The sequence below is a fragment of the Bos indicus genome, chromosome 6 (genome assembly GCF_029378745.1).
Source record: "Bos indicus isolate NIAB-ARS_2022 breed Sahiwal x Tharparkar chromosome 6, NIAB-ARS_B.indTharparkar_mat_pri_1.0, whole genome shotgun sequence".
Classification (NCBI taxonomy): domain Eukaryota; kingdom Metazoa; phylum Chordata; class Mammalia; order Artiodactyla; family Bovidae; genus Bos; species Bos indicus.
In genome coordinates, this window is record NC_091765.1 from 69,576,771 (window position 1) to 69,588,776 (window position 12,006).

The 12,006-nt window shown below is 38.8% G+C and overlaps 1 protein-coding gene across 1 annotated transcript in view; it reads right to left on the bottom strand.

Moving 5' to 3' along the window:
• Window positions 1-12,006, bottom strand: part of SCFD2 (sec1 family domain containing 2) — a 396,972-nt gene that overhangs the window by 336,443 nt on the left and 48,523 nt on the right. The window lies entirely within an intron of this gene.

Genomic DNA, 12,006 nt, shown 5'->3' on the forward strand with positions numbered 1-12,006 from the left:
TACTTAGTTAAACCAGGAAACAGAAATAACAGAAGGGAGAATATTCAGGTAATTATAGCTATAATAGAATTCTGGCTTTTTTATATGTAATAATACTATGGTGATGCACTAAAAAAATTTTTTTAATTGAAGTATAAATTCCTGGAAGGTAATATAGGACTAGAAAAATACTTACTATATCACAAAGCAAAACAAGCAATAAAAATAAATTTCCTCCCCTCCTACAAAGACTTTGCCTTGAATATGTGACAAGGCATTGCAACAAAGAAGGGTCACTTACCCAGAAGATATAACCAGTTCCAGATTCAGAGGCCTCAGATATAATGGAGGAGGAAAGTGAGGAGTATAACATAAAATAAAGCATACACATCTTAGGTATGTAGTTCAGTTACTTTTTACACATACATCTATCCACATAACCACCATGCAGATCAAGGTATGGAATATACCCAACGCTCTAGAATATTCCCTTGATACGTACCTAATCAATAATCCTACAACAGCAAACCATCATTTTTAACTCTCTCACTACAGCTAATTTTTCGTTTGCTTTTGAATGTCATATACACAGATACACTATTTTGTGTCTAGCTTCTTTAGTTCAACATCGTCCAAAATCTCAATCTTTATTTTCCCTTCCTCTATTTTATTGTTCTATACCACTCTAACTGCTTCTCTGTCCATTCTACTTTGAAGGATATTTAGGGCCATTATAAATAATGAGACTGTGAACGGTCTACTACATGCCTTTTGGTAGACTCGCTTCCATTGGCTACATGTCCAGTTGTGAAACCAGTGGATCAGATGGGTATACTTAAGTTAATACGGCCGGTTTTCCATGGTTGTATCAATATATCCACACACTTTAAACGTGATCAAATTTAACCTAATTTAACATAAATTTTAAAGTATACATATAATGTTTAAAACCTGGCACAACTGTATAACTAAGTTTCCTTCATGGTATTTTATGCCGGGTAGCCAAAACTCTAATAAGAGAGACAGAAAGGAAGTCACAATCGAAACCACATTGTCATGCTCTTAGGACACACCTTTGTTTTGCTCATTGTTGGTTTACTAGCTTATTTACTTACTTTCTTACCTAATTACACAGAAAAAGGCCTGGAAGTCAAGATTCTAATTTAGGAACAAAGGTTACACTGAAGAGTAAGTTGATGGCGGGGGCGGCGGGGGGTGGATAGACAATTACTTTTTATTCTACTAATGGTACAATATGAATTTTCTAGAAACGTGCTATATTACTTTTTAAATGGTCTCTTGGTTCTGAAATAAAATAATATCTATTTCATGTGGAATTAATAGACAAGCATTTTTCTCTGGGAAATTTGAATCTATTACTATCACTGGTTTGTACAAGGGATGAAGCATTGTCTTTCAAGAGAAAAAGAAATATAAGAGTAATAATTACTGCTAGTTCCCCACCTCTATTGAGGTCAAAGGACAAAGAAATATGGTTAACATGCAGGTGGGGAGATTTAAGTCAGACCTGAGAAAAAAATTCCACATTCGTGATGACTATTAGACATTGAAACCAGATATTAAAGGAGGAAGAGGGAAGACATTATAAATCTTCTCCCGTAGGGATTTGAAGGGCAGTATATACAGCCATCTGTATAGTGAAACTTGGATAAAAACCAGCTGGGAATCGATGTCTACTTTTATAACACTATAAATACTGAAGAAGGTTTTCCTGAGATTTCCTTTAAATAGTATGTTTCTTGTTAAACAAATTTTTGAGCTCTACAGTATTACAAAGATAGAATAAGAAAGCAATGTGAAAAGAGCATTTTAATTATATGAATCAATTCAATCAAATGGATCCAAAATTGAGAAATCTATTGCAAGATACGATTTCAGGAGAGTATGGAATAAAGCATAACTGCTGCAGGACCAGAGGTCACAAATAGAAAATAAACAGCTCTCCCTGAGATTTATACAAAAAACATGAAATATAAAACCACCAGAAACATTTATGGTTTGGCTTTCTTTGGAAATGCAGCCTTCCTGAGGCTAACTTAAATCACTGCATCAATGTTTACAAACTCAGCTGAGCACACGGAAAGACACTGATAGACTACTCTTGTTTTCCACAAGGCAGATTTCCAGCCTGCCAGGGAAGGAGCCATTCCTCGGTAAGTCCACCCTGACTTGGAAGGCTATTCTTCCAAATAAAGCAACTCCCACCCCACAGCCATGGATCTTTCCTTGGGGGGTTTTAAACTCCTAGCCCATATTCTCATATGCTGAGGATTTCTTCTGTTGAGAAAACATAAAAATTAACATGAGGAGGAGGAGGATGAAAAAAAAAAGATGCACCAATTAAAGTTAAAAATATAGAGTCAGAGGACAGATGCTTGAAGAAAGGGTATTAGAAATTCAGATGACCATTTGTGGACAAGGAAATACAGTAGCAGAGGCAATTCAGGTTTTGTTTTAGGTGATGAAGTATAAGAAGGAAATATCTGTTTGCTGACCTTAAGGCTTTGGGGCATTATTAATTATTAATTCAATAAAAACTCTTCCAGCCCTTTCTCTAGATTCTCTACTTCTTCATATCCCTAAATGGATGTGTTCTTTACAGCTCTGCCTTCAAGCCTCTTCTCACTCATTCTATATTCTTTTCCTGGATGATCACTCTTATATTTCCTTAGAAATTCACTACTTAGGCTCTAACATAATGACTAGGTAACTAAATCTCCAGTCTCCACTTTTACTTCTGGAAATCACTACTCTAGCCACATGTCACCCAACTAAGGTGATCAGGGAAAAATGCTACAGACAATGTAATCCCACCCCTAGATTGGGTAGAATACTCTTCATATGCAATGGTATGACTTTTACTGGAAAGATAACTGAAAGCATATTGTTCTTCATACATTCTTTCCAAAAGAAAAAGAATAAAGTGAGTCTATCACTTCAAGGAAAACAGCTATTTGTTTTGTCAAAATAAAAACTCAAGTTTTCATGTGAAATCATAATTTTGGAAAGCTTGTATCTGCCTCTATAGCTTTATATCCTAATACGTAAAGATTTTCTAGTGATTAACAGTGGGGATATCAACAACTGTGGTCTGTTATATTGTATAATACGTGTCAACATTTGGAAAATCTGCATAATTCAGAGAACCTTTATTGTCCAAGTGACTAAGGTAAAATGCTATAAAATAATGTGTGTGTAAAAGAGCCAAAGTGCAAGAGAAATCAATGGTCTTTAATGTACCAGAGTGTGGAAAATTCAATGATATGGTTTCATATTCCACACTGCAATTACCTGTAAGGAATTACCTCTTGTAAATTTGGTATAGTATATCTGCAATTCTAGAATATCCACAATTTTCTGAAAATTATTTAAAAAAATCTTCCCCTTTTCAACTACATATCTTTGTAAGGCCAGCTTTTCTTTCTATCACAACAGATTCTATAAAGAAGCAGATATGAGAATAGAGCTGCCTTCTATTAAACCAGACGTTCAGTTCAGTTCAGTTGAGTCGCTCAGTCGTGTCCGACTCTTTGCGACCCCATGAATCACAGCACGCCAGGCCTCCCTGTCCATCACCAACTCCCGGAGTTCACTCAGACTCACGTCCATCGAGTCAGTGATGCCATCCAGCCATCTCATCCTCTGTCGTCCCCTTCTCCTCCCGCCCCCAATCCCTCCCAGCATCAGAGTCTTTTCCAATGAGTCAACTCTTCGCATGAGGTGGCCAAAGTATTGGAGTTTCAGCTTCAACATCAGTCCTTCCAATGAACACCCAGGACTGATCTCCTTCAGAATGGACTGGTTGGATCTCCTTGCAGTCCAAGGGACTCTCAAGAGTCTTATCCAACACCACAGTTCAAAAGCATCAATTCTTTGGCGCTCAGCTTTCTTCACAGTCCAACTCTCACATCCATACGTGACCACTGGAAAAACCATAGCCTTGACTAGACGCACCTTTGTTGGCAAAGTAATGTCTCTGCTTTTAGAGATGTACAAAAAGGTAAAATGGTGCCACTCTCTTCCCCACATGATTTTATTTGAGAAAATAGTTATTTTCACAAAAACATGTTATATTAACATGCAATAGGTTTATTATAATATTTTTACATTAACTAATATTTTAAAAGTTTTCCCTACTTGAATCACTAATGTGATGTTTTCTTCCTAAATATTTAAAAAAATTTTCCCTGCTTAAATTCCTAATGTGATGTTTTCTTCCTATCTATCAGTCTCACATATATTAATAGATAAACCCCACATAACAAAAGCTCATGGTGTCCTCAGTAGTTCTGTTTTTTTCCATTCATAGGTTGTTGTGAACATCAACAGCTTTTAACAATGTAAAGGGGTTCTAAGAAAAGTTTGAGGACTGTCTAAACCAGTGTCCCTCTTGGATTCCATAGGAGAGAGAGAGAAAAAGTAATCCATTAGCTACATAATGAATACCAACTGACAGTATTAAGAATTTATTTATTCATTCCATAAAAACTTAATGACTATATAGGAATTTCAAGGTCTTGGGTTAGGTGCGGAGAATACTAGGAAGTACAGATAAGAATTCTCAGCCCCAACTACTCAGGGTCTGGTGGTAACTGCTGTAACAGAAGTATGAACAAAAACAGTACTGATAGGAATACAAGATGTCACCTTTCAGAAAGGATGATAAGGGATAAGAGATAGCATGGAAAAAATGTTGGAGGAGAATTTTAAAATACAGGAGGCTAAAATGAGCATTTTTTCTGGAGAGTGAATAGAGTAGGATAAGGCTTTAAGATCAGTAGCAATTATTAACCGAGTGAAAGAAAATGAAAGTGAAGTCGCTCAGTCATGTCCGATTCTTTGTGACCTCGTGGACTGTAGCCTGCTAGGCTCCTCCGTCCATGGGATTCTCCAGGCAAGAATACTGGAGTGGGTTGCAATTCCCTTCTCCAGCGGATCTTCCCAACACAGGGATTGAACCCAGGTCTCCCTCACTGCAGGCAGATTGTTTACCATTAACTGAGTACATACAAAGCACAACAAGGGATACAAATAGAGCTACATTCTAGAGGAAGCTAGAAGTAAGGAAGCTTCTAGAGGAAGCTAGAAGGAAGAGAAAGCATGAAGCAGTTATCAGAGAGAAGAAGATCATCAGAAAAGCAGAGTGACGTGAAGACCAAGGGAAAAGAATCAAGAAAGAAGACACAATCGGATGCTACAGGATATCAAGAGGAACAAGAAAGAGTAGAAAGCAGAGTTGTAAACAGAAAATAGTACTGTACCAACCTAGAGGGGTGGGATAGGAAGGGAGGTGGGAGGGAGGTTCAGAAGGGAGGGGATATATGTATATCTATGGCTAATTCATAGGTTTGACAGAAAACAACAAAGGTCTGTAAAGCAATTATCCTTTAATAAAAAATAAATTAAAAAAAAATAGTAATGCACGTAACTGAAAGCAGAAATACCCATCATGAATCTACTATTCATCCATACTCATTAGGCAATCATCCATCCAAGCAGCAAATACCAAGCCACCCACTATGTACCAAGCCAAACAGCCAACAGAGAATATATGACATGGACACTGTCTAGTATAAAGTTTTGGATCCACACACACTCAACTATTTTTCACCGTGGTAAGTGCTAAGACAGCAAAAAGAGAAAGAGCTGTGGGTCCTTAGAAGGCAGAACAGTCAACGAAGACTGCTGAGGAGGGGAAGGAAGAAGGGTAAAGGGGAATTAAATATGGTTCCACAGAGAAAGTGACATTTGTATGAGATCATGAAAACTAAGATGGGTTTCATAGGAACATGTGTGTGTGTGTGTGTGTGTGTGTGTGTGTGTGTGTGTGCATTGCAAAGTATGTGGTTATATAAATCAAGGTCCCAGCAGGAAAAAGATGGCACACACAAACAGAAAATAAGGTGACCTTAACAACATGACTTTCTAAGAAGTGAGGCTAAGGACAATCAGGAGTGTGAAAGGAATCCAACAAGGGAAGGGTAGAGAGAAGCAACCAACCGCATCCTGGCAGGGACGGAGTGAGGCAATCAATACCTGTAACCATAACTGCCTCTCACCCTCTAAATCTCCCGCTCAGGCCTCCCAATAGCCAAACTCAACTGAGAGGCCAAGGGCAGAAAAGCCTGCTGAGGCAGTCCATAACAGTGAGCCCCTAGAAGCACAGCAAGAGAAGAGTGAAGGGGATCTAAAGGGACACCAAATGAGAATATTTCAGGCAAAAATAACAAAGACCTGGATCTACAGACGTTCCTGCTGGGGAGTAGGGAGCAGGGAGGAAAAGTAACATGAGTGGTGGATGAAGCATGGGGCTAGAAGTCAGAGAGATTTACAGAAACAGCAGGCTAAGGAGTTGGTATACTGTCCTAAGGCAATGAGGAACCATTAGAGGGTTTAGACAGAGGACTGGCACAACCATATCTGTGTTTGAGCCTCTATAGCTGCTCCTGCCAGAAGTTTGATTCCTGATACAAAAGTCACACAGACCAGGCCACATTCTGGCTTACTTGCTGTAAGACTGTATCAGTCAGGGCCCAGGCAGAAGGTAGAAAACACACTAGTTATCTGAGTAGAGAAAATTTAGCATACAGAATTGTTAACTGGGTAGCTGAAAGGTAAAAAGAGAACTCCAAGGTATCATGCAGGCAACAGCTGTTGGAAGCAGCTACCCGCCAGGAGGGTGGAAGAAAACACAAACAGAAGGCCTGGAATTACCCCTCTGAGAACCGAGCATTACTCAGCTGGGTTGGTACCTCTGAGGAAAGGGTGCCATGGAGCTGGTTCTGCAAGAATTGGAAGAACTGCAAACTGGATTCAGCTGCTCCCACAGGAAGGACTTGCCACTGCCAGGGTGAAGAAAGTTTTGATGCCATGACACTCACAAGTAGAAGCGGACTCCACGGGGGGGCAGATGGGAAGGAGCAAGCTGCTTTTTCCCCTTTCAACCTTGCTGTTTCCCCCTGGCACCCCCCACCAGCATAGCCCACCAGGGAGCCAGAGGGTGGAACAGAATGTGGACTGCAGAGCCCCAGCCCCAGCAGCACAGAGGAAAAGGGTTGGGTGAGATCTGCAAGACAGGAACTTAAACAACTAGCACAGTAATTCTGGAAAAAATTCAACCTTTCTGAGTCTCAGTTTTCCTTGTCTGTGAAATGGGGATGGCGGGGGGAGTACCAGCTATATAAAACTTGCTATCAGTTCAGTTCAGTAGCTCAGTCATGTCCGACTCTTTGCAACTCCATGAATCGCAGCATGCCAGGCCTCCCTGTCTATCATCATCTGTCGAAGTTCACTCAAACTCATGTCCATCGAGTCAGTGACGCCATCCAGCCATCTCATCCTCTGTCGTCCCCTTCTCCTCCTGCCCCCAATCCCTCCTAGCATCAGAGTCTTTTCCAATAAGTCAACTCTTCGCATTAGGTGGCCAAAGTATTGGAGTTTCAGCTTCAGCATCAGTCCTTCCAAAGAAATCCCAGGACTGATCTCCTTCACAATGGACTGGTTGGATCTCCTTGCAGTCCAAGGGACTCTCAAGAGTCTTCTCCAACACCGCAGTTCAAAAGCATCCATTCTTCAGCGCTCAGCCTTCTTCACAGTCCAACTCTCACATCCATACATGACCACTGGAAAAACCATAGCCTTGACTAGACGGACCTTTGTTGGCAAAGTAACGTCTCTGTTTTTATTTTATTTTTATTTTTTTTTAAGGTACAATTGGTATGTTTATTTTTCTGCCCAACAGACAAGAACTTTATGCTATCTAGGTTGGTCATAACTTTCCTTCCAAGGAGTAAGTGTCTTTTAATTTCATGGCTGCAATCACCATCTGCAATGATTTTGGAGCCCCAAAAAATAAAGTCTGACACTGTTTCCACTCTTTCCCCATCTATTTCCCATGAAGTGATGGGACCAGATGCCATGATCTTCGTTTTCTGAATGTTGAGCTTTAAGCCAACTTTTTCACTCTCCGCTTTCACTTTCATCAAGAGGCTTTTTAGTTTCTCTTCACTTTCTGCCATAAGGGTGGTGTCATCTGCATATCTGAGGTTATTGAGATTTCTCCTGGAAATCTTGATTCCAGCTTGTGCTTCTTCCAGCCCAGCGTTTCTCATGATGTACTCTGCATATAAGTTAAATAAGCAGGGTGACAATATACAGCCTTGACATACTCCTTTTCCTATTTGGAACCAGTCTGTTGTTCCATGTCCAGTTCAACTGCTGCTTCCTGACCTGCATGTAGGTTTCTCAAGAGGCAGGTCAGGTGGTCTGGTATTCCCATCTCTTGAAGAATTTTCCACAGTTTATTGTGATCCACACAGTTAAAGGCTTTGGCATAGTCAAGAAAGCAGAAATAGATGTTTTTCTGGAACTCTCTTGCTTTTGCCATGATCCAGAGGATGTTGGCAATTTGGTTCCTCTGGTTCCTCTGCCTTTTCTAAAACCAGCTTGAACATTTGGAAGTTCAAGGTTCATGTATTGCTGAAGCCTGGCTTGGAGAATTTTGGGCATTACTTTACTAGCTTGTGAGATGAGTGCAATTGTGTGGTAGTTTGAGCATTCTTTGGCATTGCCTTTCTTTGGGATTGGAATGAAAACTGACCTTTTCCAGTCCTGTGGCCACTGCTGAGTTTTCCAAAACTTGCTATAGTACCTGAAAAAAGTAGCTATCCCATAAAATTCCCTTCCCCATTCTCCAAACTGTGGCAACAACTAACATGAAGACAAGCATGTATGAGAGTTAACACTCAGTGTATGTGCCTATGAGACATCCAGATTTTCTCATCTCTTATCAGTTACCATATGTGAAATTGGCCTTATTAGGTTTTAACCTATACATTTGGCAAAGTGTGACAATCTCCACACCCACTTCACAATCACACACACAGATGTATATGCATACATGTTTCTTTTAATCCCAAAACAAACAAACAAAAAAAAACTCTCCATAATGAAGGCAAAAGATATAAATGTGATCAAAACACAAAATAGGATGAACTCAAGTACCAATACTAGGAATCAGAGTACTCTCAGTGATGCTGAAAAAGTACATATTGAATAAAATTTTAGAGTGTGTTGATTTATTGCTATTTTTCAAAGCCAGTATTGCTAAATTATGAAAGCAGGAAATGATAGGTATGTGTGTCATTGGTGAAAAGCAAAAATCACTAATTTCATCTGGGGCTTCATTAAGAGAAGTACGGCGTCCAAAAAGAGGCAAAGAACAAGATGTCTTTATTCAGCTCTGAACATCACATTTTAGGCCAAACATTAACAAACTAGAGCTTTGTCAGTGGCTCAGAACTAGAAAAAACTGTAATGGTTAAAGGCTAGTCTTTTCACAAATGGTTGGATGAACTCATCACATTTAATTTGCAAAAGAGAAACTGATGGTGATTACATGGAGCTGACACTCCTGTGCCCCAAAATGAACAGAGTAATCATGAAGCTTCACAACACAATGGATCTGATTATTATCTGGAAACACAGCTCAAGAGAGCTTCCGGTAAAAGTGTGACCACAGAGGTCTGGGAATCCCAAATATAGCCAAGGTGATTTGAGGGTGAACAAAGTCAGGGAAGAGGTAACAGAACATAATCATAACTAAGCTGAAAATGGAAAAACTATTTAGAATTCTGCTCAAAGAAAGAATGTGGTATCAAAAGGGGAATACTCAGCATAAAGACTAGAAAAAAGACAAATTAAGTGGAAAGAATAAATTGGTACATTTCCAAGAAAGAAAGGAGAAAATCATTGAACTTGATCTGTTTTTATTTTACTCTCATTAAACAACCCTTTTATAATATGGTTTTCCATGTAGATTTCCACATTTTGTTGTTTGTTGTTTAGTGGTTAAGTCGTGTCTGACTCTTTTGCAACTCTCTGAGCTGCAGCCTGCCAGGCTCCTCTGTCCATGGGACATCCCAGCCAAGAACACTGGAGTAGGTTGTTATTTCCCTCTCCAGGGGATCCCCCCTGGATATCTATCCCATAGACAGAACACAACTGCAGCACACCAATTCCAGTTTGCTTGATAATCATAATCTTCACTTTCTCTGCAAAAAAGTACCAGAAGCCAGACTACACTGAACTAATAAGCAAGAAAATTATAAAGAAACAGAGGCATCAAGCATAGGACACTCTTTCAAGAAATCTGGCTGGGAAACAAAGGACAGTGTCATAAAGAGATCTGTTTCACTTCAGCCGTAATAGGATCTTTCTACCAGCCATTAAATGTAGCCACTCTGCAGAGAGTTATGGGATAAACCAGAGAAGATGCACCAACCACAGTGTCAGTCCAGAGAAACAGATTCTCTGTAAACAGAGACACTAACACGGGCAGCTTCTTCTCATTTCCTCTGTGAGTGAACATTTTGGGTCCAAACAAATGGGTTTCTTAGAGTCTGTTTGTTTTTTACTCTCAGAATACATTTTCCATAATGAAAGCCCAGTGGGAAAAACACAATTCAGTTTGCAATGTTTAAAAAAAAAATTAAAAGCACTTTTCTGGAACATATATGCTTAGTTAACTGACAATTTAATAACAAGCTCTTGGAAAGAAGGCATATGTTTATATGTGAAATGACAAAATGAATTTTTTCTTTCTTTTAGCAATTAAACTTTTTTTCCTAAGAGAATGATGTTTATTTCTCTTTATGCTCATGATGTTTTAATACGAACTTACCTTTTACTGGGAAATTTTATATTTAGAGCTGAGGTTTCAATCATGGGATCCCTCCCTGTGAATTTCAATATAAGAAAAATCTTCAACCTAGAATTAAAATATGTTTAATGTCCCCAAAATACTAGAAGCCTCTATCACAGTCAGAAGAATGTATACCTCAGTAGAATTTACAGCAGGGGTTGAACAGTGCATAGTTTGAATTTCACATTTTTTAATGCTGCTAGAAAAAGGATTTCAACTATCTAGGATATCAGAACATGATTTCTTTTTTCTTTTATGATAAGCAGTTTTTAAATATCAACATTTCATTTTGTTTAAATTCCAGCCTTTTCCCTTGCTGTTCATGGTTATGTATCTATTTGTAAATGGAAATGAGACACACCAGAAATTCTGACCAGTGATATGAAGCAGACATGCATAGCTGTAATGTGTTATCTTTTCCTAAATTACAGTTGACACATAGATAGAACATGATTTGGATCAATCTTTTTGGTCCTTCTTACAACAAAGGTTGTTAACAATTGTCTGATTCTTTCCTTCTCCCCAACCCCCAGCCCCTCCCCCATGTCTGGAGGTTGGGGATAAATCAAACCATCTTATCTAAATTTTTTTTTTTGTCGACAGAAAACTCAAATATTTAAACTGAATTCCTTACGGGCTTACCCGCTTTTTTTTTTTTTTTTTTCCCTGACTCTGATTATTTTTAAAAGATACAGAGCTTTAGAAACGTAAAGTGTTTTGAACTTTTAAGAGTTCTGCACTGATTGAGCAATAAAAGCTGATTTATGCTCTGGGATAGCATCATAAGATTTTATCACTGAAACACAATATAAATTAACCTTTCACGCAGACCTTCTGCGCATTCCTACTTTTCTCTCTTCACAATGTGAATTAGTTCTTATTTCAGCATATGCATAGATAAAGAACTATACTAGGTAAACATACCTTATTAATGGATACCTCTAACTGTGGGTAGAAGGAAGGAAGGAAGAAGGGAGAGAAGCAGAGAGGGAGAAAGAAAGAAAGAGGGGAGGCAGGGAGGAAAGAGTGAAAAAAAAAACAGAATTACAGTCAAATACCAGGATGACCTCAAAGAAACAACTTTATTTCTACTCCAAAACAACATATAGGACTCTGGCGTTGGTTGTATGGAGCTAGGATAATCTTACGAACAAAAAACACACTCTTTCACATTACAATGTCTAGATTTAAATTCCAGTCCTACTCTTTATCAGATGTATGGGCCCTGGGTACATATTTTTCTCTATTTTAGGTCCTTTATCTGAAAAATGGGATACTCACGGTATCAGTCTCATAGAATTACT